This window comes from Taudactylus pleione, unplaced genomic scaffold (genome assembly GCF_031769625.1).
Source record: "Taudactylus pleione unplaced genomic scaffold, aTauple2 ptg000181l, whole genome shotgun sequence".
Lineage (NCBI taxonomy): Eukaryota > Metazoa > Chordata > Amphibia > Anura > Myobatrachidae > Taudactylus > Taudactylus pleione.
The window spans coordinates 8,575,315-8,581,598 of record NW_028284583.1 but is presented as its reverse complement, the minus strand read 5'-3'; the positions used below and the strand labels follow the sequence as shown (position 1 = coordinate 8,581,598).

Genomic DNA, 6,284 nt, shown 5'->3' with positions numbered 1-6,284 from the left:
AAATATCAGCTGCCTTTAACCCAATAAATATCAAGGATAATAACAAACAAAAAAAAAAAAAGGTGGGTACGGCGCCAATATTATTAGTGTGATGGAGTGAGATAGGTGTGTAAATTTGTAACAATTATGTTAAAAAGATAAAATATCAATAAAAAACTGGACCCTCGCACTAAGCAATAATCTTCCTAACCAGGATGATTATTCCTTCCCGAATGAAGTGCTCAAATGTGGCTTCCTCCTTTGAAGGTCCGTGTCTGAGCATTCATTGGCTGAGAGAGGCCAGGCCCCACCTCTAAGCCAATGAATGGCTCCCTCCATTGAACTCAATGCTGGGAACCACAGGATAAACTTTAGTTACCTGCTGCTCTCCATTGAGGTGATGGGAACTCTTATGAAAAATTGGATAAGGATCCAGTGGAAGACTACATAGATGATCTGAGGACTATTCTGGTCTATGGTTTACATAAAAACATCATCAACAAAGAAGAGTTCCAGTTCCTGATAAAAATGAAACCCTGTACCCTCATATTGTAGATCTTACCAAAGATCCACAAATCACTGAGGGAAACTCCAGGCAGGCCTATTATAGCAGGAATTGAGTCACTCACCTCCCATTTGTTGAAATATGTAGATATCTTCCTTCAGAAATACGTTGTAGAATTGTAATCCCACCTTAAAGACACTACAAGTGTCCTACAATGTCTAGAAGGAATTCAGTGGAACAGACCTACAACTGGGCAACAATTGATGTTCAATCCCTTTACACATGCATAGAGCAAACAAAAGGAATAATCATCTTGGTTTGAATGATTATTGCTTAGTGTGAGAGTCTGTTTTTCAGGTTGTTATTTTAAGAAGACCCATGGATGCCTACTGGACAAGGGGACCACTCGAGGTAATGTAGGTGAGTATTGTGTGAGTGTGTATGTATGTAAGTATTAAACTTATACTGTGTAAGGTGTGTGTGTTTCTTTCAACATTTCTTTACAGATGAACTACAGGTCCCAGTGGGCCCTTAATGCCCCGCATGCTGGTACTTGTGGTTCTCCAAGTACAGCATGCGGGGAGGCTTGCTGGAACCTGCAGTTCTACTGTAAAGACAATGTTTTTAATCTTCTATTTTTACACTACACTAACACAATCAACCTCCACCCACTGCCCAGGGTGGCGGGGATAGCCCCGGGCTATCAGCCTAGGCTAGGGGTGCCCTGGAGAGGTAGACCCCATTATTGGAGGGGTCTCCAACTCCCCAGAGATCCCTGGCCTGGGCTGACTAGCGGTCGGGGCTGATGCTGTGGCTGGGTGGCTCTGTGATAGGGCTCCCCTAGCTGTGGCATCAGTCCCCCATTAGAAAGGGTCCAGGGCTGGTTCTGTGAATTACAGGGAGACCCTATGCAAATTTTTCCCTGTAATTCCAGAACCAGCACTGATTCCCATAGCCCAGTGCTGGTTGTACTAAGTACAGTGAGAGGCTACACAATTTTTTCCCTGTACTCAGTCAATCAGACCTGGGTTTGAACAATCCGGGGCTGGTTCTGTTTTGGGGGGGGACCTTACGTAATTTTTTTAAAACTTTTAACTCTTTATTTACTTTTTACAGTCAGATACATGCAGGCATCTCACTTATGCCTGCATGTATCTGTGTGAGAATGAACTGCTCATGCTGAAAGTGAAAGCATGAGCAGTTCTATGCTGTCGGGGATTTGCAGTTTGGTTTGAAGTGTGATTTGCCGTTCGATTTGTACATGAACATATCACATCGAACAACAAATCACTTTCACAAATCGACCTAAATCTAATTCGATTTGCAAATCCAACACAAAATCGAATAATAGTAAATCTGGCAAAATCACTGTTTTTTCAACATTCAATTTGAGTTGGTTTGAGTTGAGCTAAATCACTCTTCAAATCGACAATCAAATCGACCTTTGATAAATTTACCCCCTAGACTCTAACAGTGACAGTGACCTTTTTTTATCACCATGACAGGATTACACCACAAGCAACAAAAAACTGACCTTTAGGGAAACTACAAGAACAGCCTCCCCTCTGAAAAGACAGTACAGAGAAGAAGAGGAAAACGGGGTGGTAGGAGGAGGGAACACAAAAAGGAGAAATCTGCAATAGACCCTCAAAAGAAGGGAATTTTCAACATATCCAAGCATACACTAAGCAAACCTGAACTTTCATTACCTAGTAAAGGATTGAACTTTGCCCCTACAAGCAACATGAATAAATTTGATACATTCATTAACCTGAATAAATATGTATGAAACCTTACACTAAAAAGACATTTTATGAGGAAGGAATCAGCACCTATAAAAAATTATAATGAATCTATTTCAAAGTCTAGTCTGAAAGGGAAATCAACGTATTAACCTCTGGAGTCCAAAGGGAACCACATAATCATATTTTATATGATGGTTAAAAAGGATCTTTGTGAGAACGAGGTGACCCACATTAAGAAACAAAACTTAAATACGGAAAAGGAAGCTCTAAAAAATCTCTAGAAAAACAGGGAGATAGTCTTAAAACCAGCTGACAAAGGGGGGGGGGGGAGTAGTCATCATGGATTATGCTTACTATTTAAAAGAAACCCACAGGTTAGTGGACGATGGGAACTCTTATGAAAAATTGGATAAGGATCCAGTGGAAGACTACATAGATGATCTGAGGACTATTCTGGTCTATGGTTTACATAAAAACATTATCAACAAAGAAGAGTTCCAGTTCCTGATAAAAATGAACCCCTGAACCCTCATTCTATATCTTTCCAAAGATCCACAAATCACTGAGGGAAACTCCAGGCAGTCCTATTATAGCAGGAATTGAGTCACTCACCTCCCATTTGTTGAAATATGTGGATATCTTCCTTCAGAAATACATTGTAGAATTGTAATCCCACTTTAAAGACACTACAAGTGTCCTACAATGTCTAGAAGGAATTCAGTGGAAACAGACCTACAACTGGGCAACAATTGATGTTCAATCCCTTTACACATGCATAGAGCATACAAAAGGTATAAATGCAGCAAGAGAATTCCTTGAGATGGATGATTTTATGGATGTTTTACATAAACAGTTTTTATGTGATCTTATGTGTTTTATACTAAACCACAATTACTTACATTTTTTAAACCAATTTTATCATCAAATATGTGGTACAGCAATGGGTAGAACTTTTGTTCCAAGTCTTGCGAACTTGTTCATGGGCTGCTGAGAGAAGAAATATGTTTACAATAATAATCTGTTCAAGAACAACCTTTTCTTATATTCTTATATAAAAGATATATTGACAATATTTTAATAATTTGGGAGGGACCAGAAGATACTTTTAACCAGTTTTTAGTACATATTTCAAACAATAATATGAACTTGAAATGTACATCCAACTTCAACACTCTGACTATTGAGTTTTTAGATCTGGTACTAACATCAATGGAAGACAGAATTCGTACAATTTTTTTTTTAATAAAAGATGTGGATGCTAATAGCTACCTACATTTTAAAAGCTGCCATTTGGATCAATGGAAGAGAAATATCATATTCTCTCAGTTCCATAGGGTAAAATGCAATTGCAGTAATGCCAAGATCTGTGACGAACAACTAGAAATCTATGCAAATAGATTCAGAGAAAAAGAATACCCTGAAGTAACTTTAATGGCAGCAATTAAAAAAAAAAAAAATTTTGGACAGGAAAGAGCATCTGAAATACAAAATAGAAACACCCAAAAAATGGAGAGGGTACCCTTTATCACTACCTACAATGGTCATGAGTCAGATTAAAAAAGCATTCAACAAAAATGGGAACATTCTTCTGATGGACCCCGTATTTAAAAAACATCCTGCCATCTAAACCACAAATTGTCTATAGGTTATCAAGAAACCTGAAAGATCTACAGGCAACTAGTATGCTACTGGGAAAAATAAGTAAAAATGACTTCAAACACTCTAAAATATAATGGCAGCTACAATATTAAGTATGTAGGAGAGACAAAGAGACCTCTGAAGTTGAGGATCCAGGAGCATATCCAAAATATAATAGACAAGATAGAGGGATTAGAGCATAACTCCAACCCCAAAGATATTACATTCAAAGTGGATGAGCATGTGACATTGGGAGAAAGAGGAGGAGACTTGGGAAACCTACTACCAAGACATGAGATGTTTTGGTTGTTTGAACTGGACTCATTGACACCCAAAGGGTTCAATGAAAGCTACGAGATTGCTCCATTCCTGTGACCGACAAGTTCCTATCTACTATCATACCTCCATGATTGTATCTATCATAGGTATCCCTGGATAAGCATGAGGGCCTGACTAGTACCTTAAAGTGTGACCTTTAAGGGAAGACCAGGTATAGTAGAAAGTTAGGAAGTGGTCACCTTATCTTAGGTTATTGAAATATTTGCAGCCATACCAGTGTCTGTATGCCCAACCCTGTCTGATCTTGGAAGCAAAGCATAACTGGGCCTGGTTAGTACTAAGATGGGGGACCCCTTAGGAATACCTGGTGCTGCAAATGCTTAGGTCCATTCAATATACATGGTGACAATTCCACAACTAAACTAGGAACCACCAACCAAGCAGCAAGAAGGATACCCACATGACAGAAAAGGAACCACCAACCAAACAGTAAAAAGGACACTCACATGACCAATAGAAGATTTATTGAACTGAGACCAAGCATGGACCTGGTTTTAAGTAATCAGTAAACATTTGAGGGGAGATATGATGCATATACATTATACCACCATGTACAAACCAGGTCTCATGTGATCCTACTAGATCACTTTGTTTGGGCCTGGCCAGTACCAGGAAAGGGAGGCCTCCTGAGAAAACAAGGTGTTGTAAGCATCATTTACTCCCGAAGAAGGTGTGAATTTTTGTGTAGAATGAAAGAAGAATTCTGGATACATTATAGAAATTATTGGATTATGCTCTCAATCTAAAGGACTAAAGGATAGAACTTTTATTAACTAAAAACATTTTCGTTGTTTATAAATAATCTTGTTGCTCCCCTACATATTACCATTTGGTTTGATACCATAATGAAATGATTATTACATCACACTTATATCTTGTTATCTAAACACTTATATGATACAGATACCCATAGGTCAATTATACGTCTATACCTGTTGAAGCTACATATTGTTTGGAGTACTCCTATAGATCATAACCAAAACAAGAAACAGAGTCTAATGTGTTTTTGTTTAAGTTATAGATCACCTAATAATGAACAGATGTGGAAACTATATAATTCTTTAACATATCGAAGTATGGGCGGAAGCTATGCTCCATGTGGATATCCAGGTGTTGCACGTTAAAAGGGCATAAGAAATGTTATGATATACAATACGGAGACCAAATGGAGACGTGACGTAAGGGCGGAAGTATCCCGGTGACGTCTGCATTAAGGGCGGAAATGACGGCTAACGGAAGACGCGGTCAGCAGGAGTACCTAGTCTGAAAGAGGGCGGAAGTAATGGAACAGCACCAGCTCAGTCAGGGCGGAAGTGACGTGTATTGAGGACGCGGCCAGCTACTGTATTTCTACCATAAGTACGGGAACTGAAAGGATATGACACCTCTAAAGAAGTGCAAATAAGATAGGCCAGAAGTGGCCCTATTTTAAAGTTAAATTACTTTTTTACAATGCTGAAATTAGTGTTAATAACCACAATATTAATGTCATTTAGGATTGTAAGTTACAGAAGCTATATAAGGCTAATTATGAACCCCTCAGTGGGGTATAAATATGGGAATGGCCTACCAATACATTATCCCCTTATTTAAAAAGGCTGAACAATTTTTAATGATTCTTTATTTCTTCTTATTGTTAGGTGTCTCTGAATAATTTGTTAAAATATTATATATATATATATATATATTTATATATTAATTAGTACCAGCACTTTATTTATTTCCTTGATTCACCTATTGTGTACTTGTACAGTACTTCAAAGTGGTACATCATTTGAGATGAACTAAAGAGTTCATTTGGGTTACACCTTGTTTTTCTGTGCACTTTAGCAAACTTGTCGCCCTGCAGTCAATTCAGTTTTATCCAATATATACTGTATATATATTTATATATAAAATTGTAGCTGTGTATAATATAATGTGGTATCCATATGAGAAAGCTGATTTCCTGATAAATCAGCTAAGCAGTTATAAAGCAGTTATATTCCTTGCAGAAGACATGGCACTCAGATTGGGAAGTGTACTTTGTAGCTACGCCTTAACCCAATCTGAGGGGCATGTGGAGAGGTTTGGTGGCA

The 6,284-nt window shown here is 38.2% G+C and overlaps 1 pseudogene; it reads left to right on the top strand.

The window, feature by feature from the left end:
- The first annotated feature begins 4,406 nt into the window (after window positions 1-4,406).
- On the top strand, window positions 4,407-4,525 carry LOC148519832 (5S ribosomal RNA; annotated as a pseudogene).
- Window positions 4,526-6,284: the final 1,759 nt, after the last annotated feature.